Here is a 19,769-nt window from a genome sequence, read left to right as displayed (position 1 = left end):
ATAACTGCAGATCTTCATGTCTCCTTCTGTGCCTCCAGGTCCAGGCCCCCAGTTTCATGCCCATGTTTCTTTCTTCGGAGACTTGAAGTTCTTATCATACAGATCTTTCACTGGCTTAGTTAGAGTCACACCAAGGTATCTTGTTGTATTTGTAACTATTGTGAAGGGTGTTGTTTCCCTAATTTCTTTCTCAGCCTGTTTATCCTTTGGGTAGAGAAAGACCACTGATTTGTTTGAGTTAATTTTATATCCAGCTACTTCACTGAAGTTGTTTATCAGGTTTAGGCGTACTCTAGTGAAATTTTTGGGGTCACTTAAGTATACCATCCTATCACTTGCAAATAGTGATATTTTGACTTCTTCCTGTCCAATTTGTTTCCCTTTGATCTCCTTTTGTTTTTTAATTGCTCTGGCTAAGACTTCAAGTACTATATTGAATAGGAAGGGAAAGAGTGGGCAGCCTTGTCTAGTCCCTGTTTTAGTGGAATTGCTTCAAGTTTCTCTCTATTTTGCTTGATGTTGCTACTGTTTAGTTGTATATCGCCTTTATTATGTTTAGGTATGGGCCTTGAATTCCTGATCTTTCCAAGACTTTCATCATGAATGGGTGTTGGATTTTTGTCAAATGCTTTCTCAGCATCTAATGAGATGATCATGTGCTTTTTGTCTTTGAGTTTGTTTATATAGTGGATTACTTTTATGTATTTCCATATATTGCACCATCCCTGAATCCCTGGGATGAAGCCTACTTGATCATGGTGGATTATTGTTTTGATGTGTTCTTGGATTCGGTTTGCAAGAATTTTATTGAATATTTTTGCATCGATATTCATAAGGGAAATTGGTTTGAAGTTCTCTTTCTTTGTTGGTTCTTTGTGTGGTTTATGTATCAGAGTAATTGTGGCTTCATCAAACAAATTGAGTAGAGTATCTTCTGTTTTATTTTGTGGAATAGTTTGAGGAATTAGGTCTTCTTTGAAGGATTGATAGAACTCTGCACAAACCCATCTGGTCCTATGCTTTTTTTGGTTGGGAGGCTATTAGTGGCTGTTTCCATTTCTTTAGGGGATACAGGAGAGTTTAGATTGTTAATCTGATCCTGATTTAACTTTGGTACCTGGTATCTGCCTAGAAAATTGTCCATTTCATCCAGATTTTCCAGTTTGGTTAAGGCTTTTGTAGTAGGATCTGATGATTTTTTGGATTTCCTCTGATGCTGTTGATATATCTCCCTTTTCATTTCTGATTTTGTTATTTAAGATACTGTTCCTGTGCCCTCTAGTTGGTCTGGCTAAGGGTTTATTTATTTTGTTGATTTTCTCACAGAATCAGCTCCTGGTTTGGTTGATTCTTTGTATAGTTCTTTTTGTTTCTGCTTGGTTGATTTCAGCCCTAAGTTTGATTATTTCCTGCCATCTTCTCCTCTTGGGTGAATTTGTTTCCTTTTGTTCTAGAACTTTTAGGTGTTCTGTCAAGATGCTATTGTGTGCTCTTTCTAGTTTCCTTTCTGATGCACTCAGAGCTATGAGTTTTCCTCTTAGGACTGCTTTCATTGTGTCCCATAAGTTTGGCTTATGTGCCTTCACTTTCAGTAAATTCTACAAAGTCTTTTATTTCTTTATTTCTTCCTTGACCAAGTTATCATTGAGTAGAGTGTTTTTTCAGCTGCTACATGTATGTGGGCTTTCTATTATTTATGTTGTTATTGAAAATTAGCCTTAATCTGTTGTGATCTGATAGGATGCATGGAATTATTTCAGTATTTTTGTATTTGTTGAGGCCTGTTTTGTGACCAATTATATGGTCAATTTTGGAGAAGGTAACATGAGGTGCTGAGAAGAAGGTATATGCTTTTGTTTTAGGATAAAATGTTCTGTAGATATCTGTTAAATCTATTTGGTTCATAACTTCTGTTAGTTTCACTGTGTCTCTGTTTAGTTTCTGTTTCCAGCATTTGTCCATTGATGAGAGTGGAGTGTTGAAGTTTCCCACTATTATTGTGTGAGATGCAATGTGTGCTTTTAGATTTACTAAAGTTTCTTTAATGAATGTGGAAGCCCTTGCTTTTGGAGCATAGATGTTCAGAACAGAGAGTGTATCTTGGTAGATTTTACCTTTGATGAGTATGAAGTGCCCCTCCTTGTCTTTTTTGCTAACTTTGGGTGAAAGTCAATTTTATTTGATACTGGAATAGCTACTGCAGCTTGTTTCTTGGAACCATTTGGAAAATTGTTTTCCAGCCTTTTACACTAAAGTAGTGTCTCTCTTTGTCCCTGAGGTGGGTTTCCTGCATGCAGCAAAATGTTGGGTCCTGTGTATGTATCCAGTCTGTTTGTCTATGACTTTTTATTGGGGAATTGAGTCCATTCGTGTTAAGAAATATTAAGGAAAAGTAATTGTTGCTTCCTGCTATTTTTGTTGTGAGACGTGGGATTCTGTTCATGTGGATATCATCTTTTAGGTTTGTTGAACATTTACTTTCTTGCTTTTTCTGGGGCATAGTTTTCCTCCTTGTATTGGAATTTTCCCTTTATTATCCTTTGAAGTGTTAATTTGTGAAAAGATAGTGTGCAAATTTGGTTTTGTCATGGAATACTTTGGTTTCTCCATCTATGGTAATTGAGAGTTTTGCTTCATATGGTAGTCTGGGCTGGAATTTGTGTTCTCTTAGGATCTTTATAACATCTGTCCAGGATCTTCTGGCTTTCATAGTCTCTGGTGAGAAGTACACTCTTGCCAGTCACATACATTTGTTTCCACTGAGGCCAACCAAAATTTGTATTAGTTACTGGCTAAAATATGACTTAAAGGCAAACTAAACAACAAAACAAACAAACAAACCAAAAAAAAAAAACAAAAAACACTAGTTTATTATACTCCTACAAGACCCAGAATTAAGCAACATGGAATTAAATAGCACTATAGAGAACTCATGTGAGTCCAAGTAAGCACACTAATTTATAATTGTTCTGGCCAGGCTACTGAAGTTCATATTCTACAACACTTTCCAGAGATCTGGAATGTTTCTTTCAATGAACAGTTATTCTAAATTTATCAAATATATGATTCACATGTTTCACATAACGTCTTAATTTTTAGTAACTCAAGAATATTAATTGTTTTTAAAGTGCTTTAATGTTAAACACTGGCAGTGTATTGCTGTTTCAGTTGCCAGTTTGCTGTGCCATAGTAAGAGGGGTAACATATGCTTATGAAGGTATTATGCTACAATTATCCGGGAGCTAGAAGTGCCATGCCCTAAATGTTTTCATGCAAACTATTTATAAAATACTTTATGAGGAGCTAGAAATATAGTTGGTGTGTGTGTGTGTGTGTGTGTGTGTGTGGTGATTTTCAATAAAGTTATTTGCATTTATTTAAAGTTAGTAGAGAATTCTGATCTTTCTTTTCTTTTGAGCTTTCAGAATACTACAAAGCTTTATGAGTGAACATTTTCTGTGAATTGTGGATGAAGAAAACAGTATTAAAAGAATAATGGACTCTCAAAAAGAGACAACACCATGAGTGAGCTCAGACTCATAATTGATTGTAACAGGCGTATTAGAAAAAATAAGGCTTAAATTGATACTTTAAGACTTCAGAGAAATAAGTTCAGCTCACAGATGGCAATAAAGGCCAGACAAACTCATTGTTATTATTAAGTTACTGAAGGGATTATTAAAATGGCTTTGAAAAAATTTTCAGAAATGCCTTGAAAATATTTTAGGAAATACTAAAATTTATCACTTTTTTCTATAAAAGAATAAATAGTTACCCATGTTAAGTTAGGATATTTTTAAATTTGAAATGAGGCATGCATAGCATATTTACTACCTTAATCTTTTGGGTTTGGTTTTGGATTTCTGTGGATTACACCCAGGTGTGTACATGCCAAGAAATCACTCTTTCTGTAAGCTACATGTGGCCTATAGTAACTTTTCTGAAATAGTTACATAGTTGCACAGGGTTTGATCAATAAATGCCTTCTGCATACAAAACTCCAAACTCACAACACTGAAAAATCCATGCTCAATAAGTGATAACTCTATGTCCTTCTTTTAATTTGGGGTTTCTGCGGGTTCAATCTTGGGTCTTGCATGTGCTAGTCAGACACTCACCCACCAAGCTACAGTTCTAGGTCCTTTAGAACTGCTCTAGATGGGGTTGAATACAGGAGATGGCTAATTGATTTAATTATGAAGATGCCTCTTAGAAGGTAGCTTGTCCAGTAATGCTGTCTGAGAAACAGTAACATAAGGGCTTTGGACAAGAGACTACAATGTAGGCTGAACACTGTCAAAATAGTGAACTAAGAACAAATAGAATTGTCTTAAGGGGGACTTCCCTGAGGTATTGACAGTACCAGGGTCAAGAGGGAAGGTGCCTCACAAGCTTCTAGATAAGATCTACTTCACTGCCTTCCAGGGACTCTGATAACTATGGAAGTGACAGACACGTCAGTTACCTTGTTTACACATGATCACAGGATCAGTCAAAAATTTTGTTGAGCATATAAAACATATTCCTCCAGGTTCCAGGTTTGAAAAATCATAATTGAAATTCACAAATATATAGCCAAGAAGGACAAAACTCTATGGAAGTACAGATAGCTATTTCTTAGCCAAGTATTATAAAGTTTCATTAATTTAGAGATTTTTTTATTTAAAAAAACTGTAAGTTTACATTTATGAAGTAACTGCAAAATCTGCTATTAGATAGACTTAAACTTAAAGATAACTTTGTTTTGTTATTGGAAACATGAGAAGAATGTTGGAAATTATTCAACAGTAAACAATACCAGTTGGTGGAGTCAATTAGTTTTAATTTGCATGAGATTTTTGTTTGCCTGGAGATTTGTATTTGAAAGAAGCAATTTTCAGGGTTAAAATACTAAAGCAATTGTAGTTGATTGTGTGTCTTCTGTTTGCTTGATAATGACTTTATTGCTGCCATCATCTTCTCCAAGCCTTATAAAGTTGCCTTATTGTTTTGATTATGCACAGTTGAATTTCCAGCAGAGTAGTTGAATTCTTATGGAAGAAGATGCCAGTGACCTTATTCGGTGACACAAATGATGGTGAAAATCTGAGCTGGAGGGTAATGTCCTCATGTGACCAAACAGTCCCTTAACAGGAGCTGACTTTACTGAGTCTTAATGAACCAGTGGGAAGGATAAGCTGCCAACAGTCTGGGAAATTCTATCTGCCTAACTTTTGAGATTGTTTCATTTGATGTCACAAAAGTAACACAAATAAAACTTTGTGCTTTCTTTGTTATCCATCAAGCAAGACAGAAAAGATTCTTAAGATGATCTTACAGTGTAGTGAAAATGTTACTTATTTCGTTTGTGTGAAGTAGAGAATATTTTATTCTAGTAGCCCCGAGGTTTTCAATCACAGTCTAGTGACATTCCTTAGATTACAAAGAATCCAGAGATAATTATGCTGTTGGAAAATGCTTCTCCATTGGACTGTGTACATGACGGTGTTCTGATTATTTAACAATAAAAACCAACCAAACAGACAAACAAAAAGAAAAACAAAACTACCACCACCACCAACAACAACTGAAAAAGATCAACTTTTTTTCCAGATAAGCATCTCCATGCCCTACCCCGACATTCTCAGAGTTCCCAGAGATCTACATCTTCATCTCCATCCACGGACAGCAGATTAGAACTTGAAATTTAGAGGTTGAAATTGTGACATAATGAAAGACTATGTTTACATCCTTTACATTTTTTTCCCATACAGTCCATATTTTCCCACTTTTTCAGTAAGTAGAACAGATGCCAAAATCAGTGTGGTTTCCTTAATGTCTCCAAAACAAGCTACATTGAATCTACCTGTAGCGTAGTAAGGCGACTGTATTCAGTTTAGCGTTTGTGTTCTTCATCGTTTCATTAAATCAATCTTCAAATTAAGGTATGTGCCTCAAGAGAAGGGTTTTATTGTTGTCAGTTCTCAATGGATTATTTTTTTTTTCATGCCTGAGTTAGTTTGTGACATAGAGTATGTTGTGGTATAGAAGAGGACACTATTTCCTGGGGTATGGTAGACATCCTTAAGAAAAGCATGAAGTCCAGCAGCTTAGGGTTACAGCCTTTCAGTAATTAACCACCCAACAATTAAAAAAAAAAAAAAAACACTAAGACATCCAGAAACTTTCTAAGACATGCTATATTACCGAAGAGCAGTAGTGTGGACGTGTTTTTAGAAATCTGTGATGTCATCCAACCACATTTCCTTTGTGATTATTCAAATTCCTTAATTTTTCTCCAGCCTTCATTTGACAGAAAATTTAGGGCCAAATTCTTGAAATTATAGCAATTGCCATATAATATTATGGCCAGCTCTCGTGCTACTTTATGAAATTTTATTTTTATTCACATTTCTTTAAGTTGTTTACCTTCTGAGAGTAAAATCATTAACAAAGTACCTAAATTTTTTCTTAGAGAGGGTCCTTACAGCATAATAAATAAATTTGTTTCCCTCATTGCACTATGATGATGTTTGAAGAGTAAAATGATCTGATAAAGGAGAGAAAAATGAAGACCAGAGCAGGATGAAGGCAGATGGCACAGACCGGAACATTAAATTCATGAATTCCCTAGTTTTGTTTTGTTTTTCTTTCTATTGCTATGATAAACAGCATGACCTAAATCAGGGAAAGAAAGCAGGTACTTAGCTTATACATCCATCATTGAGGGACATTGAGAGTAGGAACTCAAGCAAGAAACTCAAGGCAGGAACTAAATCAAAGGCTGAAGAGAAATGCTGCTAACCTATTCTCAGACTCACATTCAACTGTCTTTCTTACACCTCTAGGACCACACGCCCATGGTGGCACATGCCACACTGAACTTGGTCCTCACATGTTAATCATGTCTACAGTCTAGTCTAATGGAGGAATTTTCTCAACTAAGTTTCCTTTTCTCCACAGGATTCTAGTTTGTGTTATTGACAATCTAAGCAGCATACCAGTCTAGAAGGAGCAACTATTTTTTATGTGTTCCCATAACTTAAATCTATAATGCCCCATCTCTAGAAATTGAGAAACTTTGACTTTTTCTTCTTTACTATTTATCTATGTTATTTATCTACAGTATATACCATTTAGTTGTTTGTGTCTTAGTACCTACAAAATTTTAATTGTGATGTGCACATATATAACATTGTGTAACTAATACATATTTTAATATTTCTCTCTCTCTCTCTCTCACACACACATACACACACACACACACACACACACACCTGAAAGACATCAGTTTTTCTTCTAGATTCCAGCTGCCTGCTTATCTTGTTTTTTGTTTAATTGGTAATGCTGAAGCAGAACTCTGTTTGCTCTACTCAGAATGTAAGCAGGATGTCATCTGCTGTCCCTCTCATAGCACTTAATTTCACTTACCATTAATTCCATGACAATTATTATATGCTGAAGTTGTGACTGGAGACAACGTTATGCCCTCTGCACTGTCCTGTGTGTTCACAGGACCCTTGTTACTTAAATCCTTTTCTATAGTAGTAACTTCATGAAGATAAGAAGATTTTGGTTTCTTACATAGACCTTCAGCCTAGAAACATGGAAGGCATTGATCAGATATTCACAAATGATGAGGAATGAATAAATGAAAACATACTTGGCATGTAGGGTTTCCTTTTTCTTCCAAAACTGGAAATTCATGTCCTCTCTGTTTCTGTGCTCTAGTAAAGGCAGGGTTTTGAATTTGGCTCAACTATAGTATCTTTAAATTATAATTTCTTCAAATTATTGTTTTTCAATATGATACAAGAGTAGATTAACTGTAAGATTAAATGTCAAAGAACTTTTACATTTTACAAACAAGCTTTTCCACATTTATTACTCAATTAAAATAGTAGGCTTTTGAAAAAAGCCACATTCTCTTCTGTAGCTCTTATAAAGATATTTATTTCTGGTTTGAGAATGTTTTTATTTTTAGAGACATTTACAAATAGATGGAAATGCTGAAGAGCATGTAAGAGAAGCAGAACTGACCTCTAACATGATCTTCAACATCTTTATCTATTCTACTGCATTTATTAGCAAGAAATTAATTAATTGCTTTTCAGTGTAGTCCCAAATTTAGGGACATATTTCATCTTTGAATGTCCTGTAAATTCCAGCATTTGTATTTATATCAATGTATATTAGAACTTCTTTTTGTAGTATGTAGCTTTTGGTAGGATCTCAAGAAAAACAAGTCCTTAAGAAGTTCATTCAGGAGGGAAAAATAAATGAAAATTGATATTTATAGCTGCAGGAGTTACAGTGACAAACGTTGGCGTTTTGTAAGATAAGAAATCATAGACCCTGGAGATTTTGCTGAAGGGACCCTGTTATAGCTGTCTCGTATGAGGCTATGCTAGTGCCTGGCAAATACAGAAGTAGATACTCACAGTCATCTATAAGATGGCACACAGGGCCCCCAATGGAGAAGCTAGAGAAAGCACACAAAGAGCTGAAGGGGTCTGCAACCCTATAGGTGGAACAACGATATGAACTAACCAGTACCCCACAGAGCTGCATTTGTACCAGAAGATGGCCTAGTCAGCCATCACAGGGAAGAGAGGCCCCTTGGTCTTGCAAACTTTATATGCCCCAGTACAGGGGAATGTTAGGGCCAAGAAGCAGGAATGGGTGGGTAGGGGAGCAGGGAGGGGGGAGGGTATAGGGAACTTTCCGGATAGCATTTGAAATGTATATAAAGAAAAAAATCTAATAAAAATAAAAAATATATAAAAAAAGACAAAGAAGAAGAAGAAAGAAAGAAAGAAAGAAAGAAAGAAAGAAAGAAAGAAAGAAAGAAATCATAGTCCCCTCCAATACCATTCCTAGCCCAGTGCATTCAGCCAGAGTTTCTCCCCTGGTCAGAGTTTCTTTGATGGTTACAAGAAGAGGGGAGAGAGCAGGAGGACAACACCCATTTCCTCTAGGTTTGGGGAGGTTAGAGTTAGGTTGAATGTGGACACAGATGAAGCACAGCCTCTCCTAATAGCAGGAATGTATTCCAGGTGCATTCAACCACAGTCTCTCACAGTGCAGGCTCAATGCAGAAAGATTATCCAAGACCAGAGGCTCCTACCCTGCCCAGACCCTCAGCTCTTGGGAAGAAGTTTACACATAAGCAATAAAGTCAGAACAACAAAGAACTGATCCCCATAGGGCTGACTTCACAGTTTTAAACTTTATAATATCTAATATCTAATACCTGATCAATTAGTACAATGTATCTCATCATTTAGATTAAACTGTCACATTATTACATTAGTAGATACAGAGAAAACATTTGATAAAATTTTCTGGATCAAAACTTTCAACAAAATGAGATTTTTTTTTTTTATCATGAGAAGGGTTTTTTTGGGAAATCCACAACTGTAATTGTATTTTTATACCCAAGATTTTCTTCAATGCTTATTTCTACTAAATTATTTAACCTCATGATTAACAATAATTATTAGTCATTTAAATTTATGATTAATAATAACATTAAATTATTCTTCTAGTTGTTATTTTAGTAAGAATAATGTTTATTAAACTTATTGGATTTTTATTAAACCTAAAGTATATATTGTTCTATACAATTTTTAAACTTAAAATAAAACTTACTGAGATAAACTTTAAACATTTTGATATTTTTATTATGCTCATATTGCCAAAATAATATTGATTTATAAAGAGGATTTTCAACATAGAGACAGCCAACAACCCAGGACAAGCCCCCTTGACACAATGCCTCTGCCCTTTTCCATTAGGATCTCACATAGAATCTCCCATCCAGTGAGTAATTTGGGGTCAATTATGTCCTGCTAGACAATTAAATGAATGAGCCCAACTGTAGCAATATTAGGCACAAGCATGGTAATGGCAAATCTGTCGTTAGAGCAGCCTGTGAGAGAAAAGCATCTTCTCCGTCTTCTCCACTCACATGGCAGTGGGTGCGAAGGCTTAAAATTATGAGCTATATGTACTGTACACATACATATTTTTAAAAGTTATATAACAGTCCACCTGCCAATCATGGAAGGATTTGACTCATCTTTATCTCTGCTGATTGGTTCTTTCCTCTGCCTAAAGTCATAAAATAAACCCTTAAAAATAACCATGCCCTTGAGTTACATGCTTGTTCAGCACACTCTCTCTGTAGATTATATCCTATACCTTTGCTATAAGTCTATATTTCACCACTTTTATTGCATGTCTTGTTATTAGCTGCACAAAGAACCTGGACACCACATCATGAGATAGTGAGAATGATGACAGTAACAGCCAGGCTGCCCATAGCCTACACCAGCCATTTGTGAATACCCCAGAGACCTTGAGAAAAGAACAGAATTAATCCTAACCTTGATTATCTTGCTTCCCTGAGGTGCAAAAACACCTATAAATTCATCTAACTCTTATTTATATCATATGCCTCAGTGAACCCCACCTAGTTGGTACCTAGTCTAGAGGGTTAGGGTACTACTTCCTCTAGTTGACTAGTGCAAGGAATAGTAAACCTAGAATTAAAGAGATAGGTGTGTGATTGGTGCAAATATAAATCTTCATTTGCATATGAATTGTTCTTTGAGAGATGCAAACAGCCCCTGCCCCTCTCTTGCTATATAAGCAGGCTATTGGGTTCACTTGGTGTGTGGGCTTTGGAAACACACTCCTGTGTTGTTTTTGTCCTACCATATTTGGGGATTACAGAAGTAGAGAGGACAGAGAGCCGAGGCTTAATCATGGAAAGTTGTAAAGCTCTATAGAAGAGAGATCATAGGCCCTGGTCACTTGAAGTGTTTCATAGTCAAGTCTTTAGAATCAGGAATCCCAGACACTCCAGGCTCATAACACTGACCACTGTCAAGGACTGAATAATGCTAATGCCTAAAACTACCCCAAATCTGAATCACAAGTTGCTGCCAAGAGCCAAGAAATCTGACTTCCTAGACTAACCCAGGATTAGTAGCACTTGTAGAGAAAAGGATTCAGTTCCAAGGCCAATAAAGGAGTTTTAAAGCTAGAGGATGCATTTGCTATTGCTTCCACCTGCCTGCTACCCCTACCACTCACTGTAATCAGACACAGAGCAATAGAAGAGCTGCTAAAAAGTACTAGCTTGTGAAAAGCTTCTCATTGTCTACCTACAACTTCTATATGGGTAGAGATAAACGGGAAATCCGCCAAATGACTAGTAACACTACAGCCAAAAACCATGTTCTTATGTGAAAAAAAAATGGGATTTTCCAAAAAAATAAAACGTTGATATTTATTATATTTCCTTCATAGCACATTTTACATATTCTTCTTTAAACTATATACAATTATATAGTGCAGAGTAGCATGTTGTAAAAACAAAAATGCCAAAATTTTATAAGATTAAAAGCAAACTTTGTTTTGCTTTGTGCCTTAACATAACCCACATCAAAGACAACTGTGAAGGAGCAGGTGCTGAAGAGAAACAGGAACCCAGGAAAGGTCTCTGTTTTCTCTCATGCTCAACCTGTCTGCTAAATCAGTGCTGGATACTCTTAGACTTTAATCTTTCATCATCCTCTCATAGAATGTCTATGTTATATACCAATGAGTAGTGAGCCAGTTCAATTGTCATAGTAAGCTAGAAATTCTTCCAGTGGTAGTTGGGAATGAAATTGCATTGTGCTTCATGGCTTCAGAATCTTCCAGGTTCCCCCCCACCCCCCAAGGTTAATCTGGAGTTTATCTCCACACCTTCTGAGGGAGGAAGAGAGGATGAAAGACAGTGAGGTGGAAAAATGTGTAGCTCCAGAAGTTATATACATAAATTTCACTTATACTGCATTGCTCATTCCTCTATCACATGCTGTATACTTACTGTAGGCATAGTTGATTAATCCACTCTAGTCCACTATAATCTAATTAATAACCAACCCATTGATCTGGATTCTGGAATGAAAGACACACATGGGCAGCCTTATTTTTAATGTTTCTTAATCAGCTCAATGCCTTGGCCATTCCCAATATTCCATGTTGCTGATGCCTCCCCTCTCATACTTCTTAGTTATTACTACTCTAGACCCAATGGTGGGGACACCTGGGGCAGCTCTTTTCTGGCTCTTACATGATTGTATGTAACATAATGCAAGCATTAAATAAAATCCACAACAACTTACTTGCAAAAGAAATGTGGAAATGGACTGCCTGTGGGACCAGAATAAAAAACATGTGTACAAAAAAAAAAAAAAAAAAAAAAAGCCTCTTAAGAGCTAAACATTTCTTAAAGCTGTCACTGTGAAATACCACATATCAACTAACTTATGAGCTAAAAGAGCAGTACTGTGTGAAAGGAGACATGATTGTCTGCTGAGTTTAGTCTGGCCATGGAAGGGATACAATGACACAGTTCCAACCTTTGTAATGTAGCCAGCAAGATCTGGTCTCCCAGGAGTGCTGACACACAGGCTTACAAGAGGGACCAGCCACAGTCAGAGACAGCAAAACCAGCAAACACCAGAGATAACCAGATGGCAAAAGTCAAGGGCAAGAACATAAGCAACTGAGGAAATTAAAAAAACAAAACAAAACAAAACAAAAAACAAAAACAAAAACAAAAACAAAAGAACACCAGATCCTACTACAAAAGCTTATACTCAAGAAAACTGGAAAATATGGATGAAATGGATAATTTTCTAGACAGATACCAAGTACAAAAGTTAAATCAGGATCAGATAAACCATCTAAACAGTCCCATAACCCCTAATGAAATAGCAGCAGTCACTAAAAGTCTCCCAACCAAAAAAAAAAAAAAAAAAAACAAAGAACAAACAACAACAACAACAAAACCCCAAAACAACAACAACAACAACAACAACAACAACAAAGCCCTGGGCCAGATGGATTTAGTGCAGAGTTCTATCAGACCATCAAAGAAGACCTAATACCAATACTCTTCAAACTATTTCACAAAATAGAAACAGAAGGAACACTACCCAATTTCTTCTATGAAGCCACAATTACTCTGATACATAAACCACACTGTCAATAGGACAAAATGATAATCAACAGATTGGGAAAAGATGTTTACCAATCCTACATCTGATAGAGGGTTAATATCCAAAATATACAAAGAACTCAAAAGTTAGACTCCAGAGAAACAAATAACCCTATTAAAAATGGGGAATAGAGCTAAACTGAGAATTCCCTACTGAGAAAACTTGAATGACTGAAAAGCACCTAAAAAAATGTTCAACATCCTTAGTCATTAGAAAAATGCAAATCAGATTGACCCTGAGATTCCACCTCACACCAGTCAGAATGGCTAAGATCAAAAACTCACTTGACAGCAGATGCTGGCGAGGATGTGGAGAAAGAGGAGTACTCCTCCACTGCTGGTGGGATTGCAAACTGGTACAACCACTCTGGAAATCAGTTTGGCAGTGCCTCAGAAAATGGGACACAGTACTACCTGAGGTCTCAGCTATAGCACTCCTGGGCATACACCCAGAAGATGCTACAACATGTAAAAATGATACATGCTCCACTATGTTCATAGCAGCCATATTTATAATAGCCAGAAGCTTGAAAGAACCCAGATGTCCTTCAACAGAGCAGTGGATACAGTAAATGTACATTTACACAATAGAGTACTACGCAGCTATTAAAAACAATGAATTCATGAAATTCACAAGCAAATGGATGAACTTGGAAATATCATCCCGTGTGAAGTAACTCAGTCACAAAAGGTCACACATAGTTTGTACCCACTAATAATTTGCTATTATGCAAATGGCGTGGAATACCTAGATGCAACTCACAGATCACATGAAGCTCAAGAAGAAGTAAGACCAAAGAGTGGATACTTCAGTCTTACTTAGAAAGGGTAACAAAATAATCAAGGAAAGTAGAGGGTACAAGGGCCTTTGGAGGAAGAGAAGAGGGACAGGTGGAAAAAGAGGGGAAGAATCATGTAGGGGAGGAGATGGTGGATTCGTACAGGGACCCCAATGAAAGAGTTACAGGAAGGACTGAAGAAGCTGAAGGGGCCTTATCTGGCATCAATGGGAGAGTAGGCCCTTGGTCACGTGAATGCTAGGAAGTGATAGGTGGGTTGGGGAGCACCTTCATAGAAGCAGGGTAAGCGGGATGGGATAGGTGGTTTGCAGAGGGGAAACCGGGAAAGGGGGTAACCTTTGAAAGGTAAATAAATAAAATATCCAATTTACAAAAATTTTCACAGATCTCAAGTAACAGAAGCAGCTGTATTGTAAGCCAGCAGTCAGAAACATACTAAGGGAGGAGATAAAGAGATTTAGGAATGATGATAATAGGTCAAGATAACACTCAGCTAAGTTTTTTGTTTGTTTGTTTGTTTGTGCTTACAAAAGCAGATCATTGGCAGCACTCAGACTGGAATTATAAGGAAGATCCATACTTAGGACCGCATGCTACCTTTTGATCAGAGTTTGGAAGAATTGAAACAGCTCCCAACATTCTTATAAGGTTGTTAAATGAATCTGGTTTTGGACATTACAGAGAAATTAATGATTGAAGAAAGATTTGTGCATGTAATTGTTTGCTCTGGCTCTCTTAACAGACTATCACAAACTGTCACTTGAAAATCAGCATATATATATATATATATATATATATATATATAAATATATATATATATATACCCTTAGAGTGCTCATGACTTCAAGAACAAAATTATTTGGTGCTTAGAGTTACTTTCTGGAAGTTACTTTCTTTATTAAACATAAAGATAGATATCTTAGTTACAATCTTATATGGCTTCTGCTCTATGAATATGTGCAGAAAAAGAAAGAAGGGAGTGGGAAGAATTGACAATGGGAGAGAGACTGGTGGAGGAGAAGCAAGTAAACAAGAGAATGCTCTTTCTTATAAGAAAACTTGTCTTGTTGGATCAACAGGCTATGCTTATAACCTCATTTAACCTCAGTTATTTCCCCAAAGGTTCCATCTCCAATTATAGTGATATTGGAGGCTAGAGTTTCAACACTGTTAAATCCATAAAAGAGTAACAAAATCCCAAGTGGACTTCTCAATACAGCAGTTTTATTCATCTTTGTTAATTTTTCAGATTCACTCAAATTGTCATCCTTGCTTTTTTATAAATTTTGCTGAATTTTTTTCACTTTGCCCTATACATGCTTTTTAAACTTAAAGTAATTACCACTTATGATTTTGACTACTAGCTAATTCAGTTGTCTGGGAATTATTTTTCCTTTGTCCATATTTGATCTCTCCTAGGCATACAGTGTAGGTTTTACAGGTCATCGTTTGTAAAGTCAGTTAATATTTATCTGCTACCCTTAGAGCTATTCTTCATTTGCTAACTTTGTAGTATCAACAATCAATGATAAGGCTTCTGAATAATGACAAATTCATCAAGGAAAATGAGATCTTAAGGGTTCTCACTAATCTGTTTAATATAAGCAGTGGGTGTCATCCACAATATGCAATTTTAGCTTAAAGGCTATATTAATCTAAAGTCACATGAAAATCTGCAAGTTCAGGAAGGCCATGATGATCTCATTCTTCTAAAACCCAGAAATAAATCTCCTTGTGAAAGATACTGACTTGGTCAGGGTTCTCTCAAGTCACAGGACTTATGGAATGTCTCTATTTATTAAGGGGATTTATTGTAATGACTTACAGTCTATAGTCCAACTAACCCAACAATGGGCAGTTGTGAATAAAAAGACAAAGGATCAAGTAGTTGCTCAGTCCCATGTGGTTAGTTGTTTGAGTTGGTCTTCTGTAGAAGAAGGTTCTGACAGATGTGCTGACAAGAAAGTATAGGCAATCAAAGAGTGACTACTTCTTCTTTCAATGTCCTTATGTAGGCTTCCAGCAGGTGTGGAGCAGATTAAGGTGTGTGCAGCACCACACCTGGATCTAAAACTTGCTTTGTTCCAGGTTGATCTTGAATTCAGAGATCTGCTTACCTCAGTCTCCTAGACTTGAAGGTGTGTACTACCTTGCATGGGCCTAAGATTTTCATGGCCACTATGCCTCAAGATCTCCATAACAAGATCCATGTCAGAAACTTGTCTTCCATTCCTCAAGATCTGGATCACAGGTAGACCCTCCAGTTCTGGAGTTCATTCTAGATATAATCAAGTTGACAACTAGGAATAGCAGTCACAGATGCCTACCCATGATGGAGAGTAAACATGAAGAAAAGTCTACACAGAGAGTCTATTAAAATGATTTATCTTTCTTTACTGTTGCTAGATATTTTAAATATTTTTATGAAGCTTATTCTCTTTGCTTAACATAGTATATTAATGGGCATATGGATTCTCAGTCTTCATTTTCATGTTGGGCTCACCAAGTATGTGTAAAAAGCCTATTTGTAGTTCTCTTACTATTTGATTTAAGGTCAAGTTTATTCTCAGATTGGGCTGGAGACCCTGAGAGTAAAGAAATAAAATTATGCTTCCCAATGGTCAGTTCCTCTTTTCTAGACTACACTAAATTTATTTTATTGTATAGACTCTTACCCAGATTGGGAGAGAATCACTGATCCATCGGACTCCTCCTTCTCCTCCTCCTTCTCCTCCTCCTCCTCCTCCTTCTCCTCCTCCTCTTCCTCCTCCTCCTCCTCCTCTTTCTCCTCCTCTTCCTCTTCCTCCTCCTCCTCCTCCTCCTCTTCCTCCTCCTCCTCCTCCTATTACCACTACTACTACTACTACTACTACTACTACTACTACTACTATTACTACTACTACTACACACAGGAAGTCTATATATGTATATACATACATATAAACATAATAGAAACTACTGCAATAATTCTTAGATATATTATCAGTAGAAATGCTAATAATATTTATAATTTATAAACATTCTGTAAACTTGGAGGTTGACATATGTTTTGGGGGTGTACATGACTCAACACTCTGCAATGTTGTGAAAAATGGTTACGAGTTGGTAGCTTAATGCAAATTCAGCGTATAGAATAACATAAACTAGAAGGCTGTGCTCTTTCCTAAAATTCCAGGAGTACTTGCCCTGGCTATTCTCAGCACGTAGAAGCTGCCACAATCCATGACTCATAATTTCATTTTTCTTTGCAGGCAGCCTCACTGCATCACAGATCCTACAGTTTATCTGACTCATCAAACTGCAGAAAGGTTCTCCACATTTTAGTAATTAAACAGTTACATTGGATAGAAGCTTTAACTTGATGATAACCTCAATATCCCCATGCCATGTAAAATAAAATTCAGAAATTTCAAAGATTAGGACATGGATAACTTCAGAAAACTGTATTCTGTATGGTCTACTGGGCCAATGTTATTTCAGACCCATAGTTGAAGGCAGATTTGGAGTTCAGTGAGTATTACTATTTTTCCAGAACCTGATGACGGTGTCCTCCTCAATATAAGCAATCTGATACACTCCAGACAAAAGAAGATTCTATCATGGCTCCATTCACTTCTGTGCCTTTTACCTGCTCCACCATCCTCATTGCAAGCTGTAGCTCATCCCATGAGAGCTGCAGAACTTGAAGAGGTGATCTTCTTAAATACTTATTTGAACTCTTTGTCATGCCATAGCACTAGGTAGTTCTTCCTTTGTGTCTCCCCCACCCATCTCTCTCTCTCTCTCGCACACACACACACACAAAGAAAAAACCATAAACATTTTACTAGTATTGGAATTCTTTAAATGAATTGACATAACCATTTATGTAAGAGGCGGGTCAACCAGATGACTAAACTAAAATATAGCCCAGTTGTTTCATGACATATAAGCTCCAAACTATTTTTTAATTAATTTATTTTTTATTACATATTTATTTCATTTACATTTCCAATGCTATCCCAAAAGTCCCCCACACGCTCCCCCACCCACTCTCCCACCCACCCACTCCCACTTCTTGGCCCTGGCTTTCCCCTGTACTGAGGCAGATAAAGTTTGCAAGACCAATGGGCCTCTCTTTCCACTGATGGTCAACTAGGCCATCTTCTGATACATATGCAGCTAGAGACACAATCTCTGAGGGGTACTGGGTAGTTCATATTGTTGTTCCACCTATAGAGTTACAGACCCCTTTACCTCCTTGGTTACTTTCTCTAGCTCCTCCATTGGGGGCCCTGTGATCCATCCAATAGCTGACTGTGAGCATCCAAATCTATGTTTGCTAGGCCCCAGCATAGTTTCACAAGAGACAGCTATATCTGGGTCCTTTCAGCAAACTCTTGCTAATGTATGCAATGGTGTCAGCATTTGGAAGCTGATTATGGGATGGATCCCCGGATATGACAGTCTCTAGATGGTCCATCCTTTCGTCTCAGCTCCAAACTGTGTCTCGGTAACTCCTTCCATGGGTGTTTTGTTCCCAATTCTAAGAAGGGGCAAAGTGTCCACAGTTTGGTCTTTGTTCTTCTTGAGTTTCATGTGTTTAGCAAATTGTATCCTATATCTTGGGTATTTTAAGTTTCTGGGCTAATATCCACTTATCAGTGAGTACATATTGTGTGAGTTCTTTTGTGATTGGGTTACCTCACTCAGGATGATGCCCTCTAGATCCATCCATTTGCCTAAGAATTTCATAAATTCATTCTTTTTAATAGCTGAGTAGTACTCCATTGTGTAAATGCACCACATTTTCTGTATCCACTCCTCTGTTGAGGGGCATCTGGGTTCTTTCCAGCTTCTGGCTATTATAAATAAGGCTGCTATGAACATAGTGGAGCATGTGTCCTTCTTACCAGTTGGAACATCTTCTGGATATATGCCTAGGAGAGGTATTGCAGGATCCTCCAGTAGTACTATGTCCAATTTTCTGAAGGACCGCCAGACTGATTTTCAGAGTGGTTGTACAAGCTTGGAATCCCACCAACAATGGAGGAGTGTTCCTCTTTCTCCACATCCTTGCCAGCATCTGCTCTCACCTGAATTTTGATCTTAGCCATTCTGACTGGTGTGAGGTGGAATATCAGGGTTGTTTTGATTTGCATTTCCCTGATGATTAAGGATGCTGAACAATTTTTTCAGGTGCTTCTCAGCCATTCAGTATTCCTCAGGTGATAATTCTTTGTTTAGCTCTGAACCCCATTTTTTAATGGGGGTATTTGATTTTCTTGAGCCCACCTACTTGAGTTGTTTATATATATTGGATATTAGTCCCCTATCTGATTTAGGATAGGTAAAGATCCTGTCCCAATCTGTTGGTGGCCTTTTGGTCTTATTGACAGTGTCTTTTGCCTTGCAGAAGCTTTGCAATTTTAAGAGGTCCCATTTGTCAATTCTTGATCTTACAGCATAAGCCATTGCTGTTCTATTCAGGAATTTTTCCCATATCTTCAAGGCTTTTCCCTACTTTCCCCTCTATAAGTTTCAGTGTCTCTGGATTTGTGTGGAGTTCCTTAATCCACTTAGATTTGACCTTAGTACAAGGAGATAGTACTGGATCAATTCGAAATCTTCTACATGATAACAGCCAGTTGTGCCAGCACCGTTTGTTGAAAGTGCTGTCTTTTTCCCAGTGGATGGTTTTTGCTCCCTTGTAAAAGATCAAGTGACAATAGGTATGTGGGTTCATTTCTGGGTCTTCAATCCTGTTCCATTGGTGTACTTGTCTCTCTCTATACCAGTACCATGCAGTTTTTATCATAATTGCTCTGTAGTACAGCTTTAGGTCAGGCATGGTGATTCCACCAGAGGTTCTTTTACCCTTGAGAAGAGTTTTTGCTATCTTAGGTTTTTTGTTATTCCAGATGAATTTGGAGACTGCCCCTTCTAATTCGTTG

Source organism: Mus musculus, chromosome 3, assembly GCF_000001635.26.
Source record: "Mus musculus strain C57BL/6J chromosome 3, GRCm38.p6 C57BL/6J".
Lineage (NCBI taxonomy): Eukaryota > Metazoa > Chordata > Mammalia > Rodentia > Muridae > Mus > Mus musculus.
Note: the sequence above shows the minus strand (reverse complement) of the source record.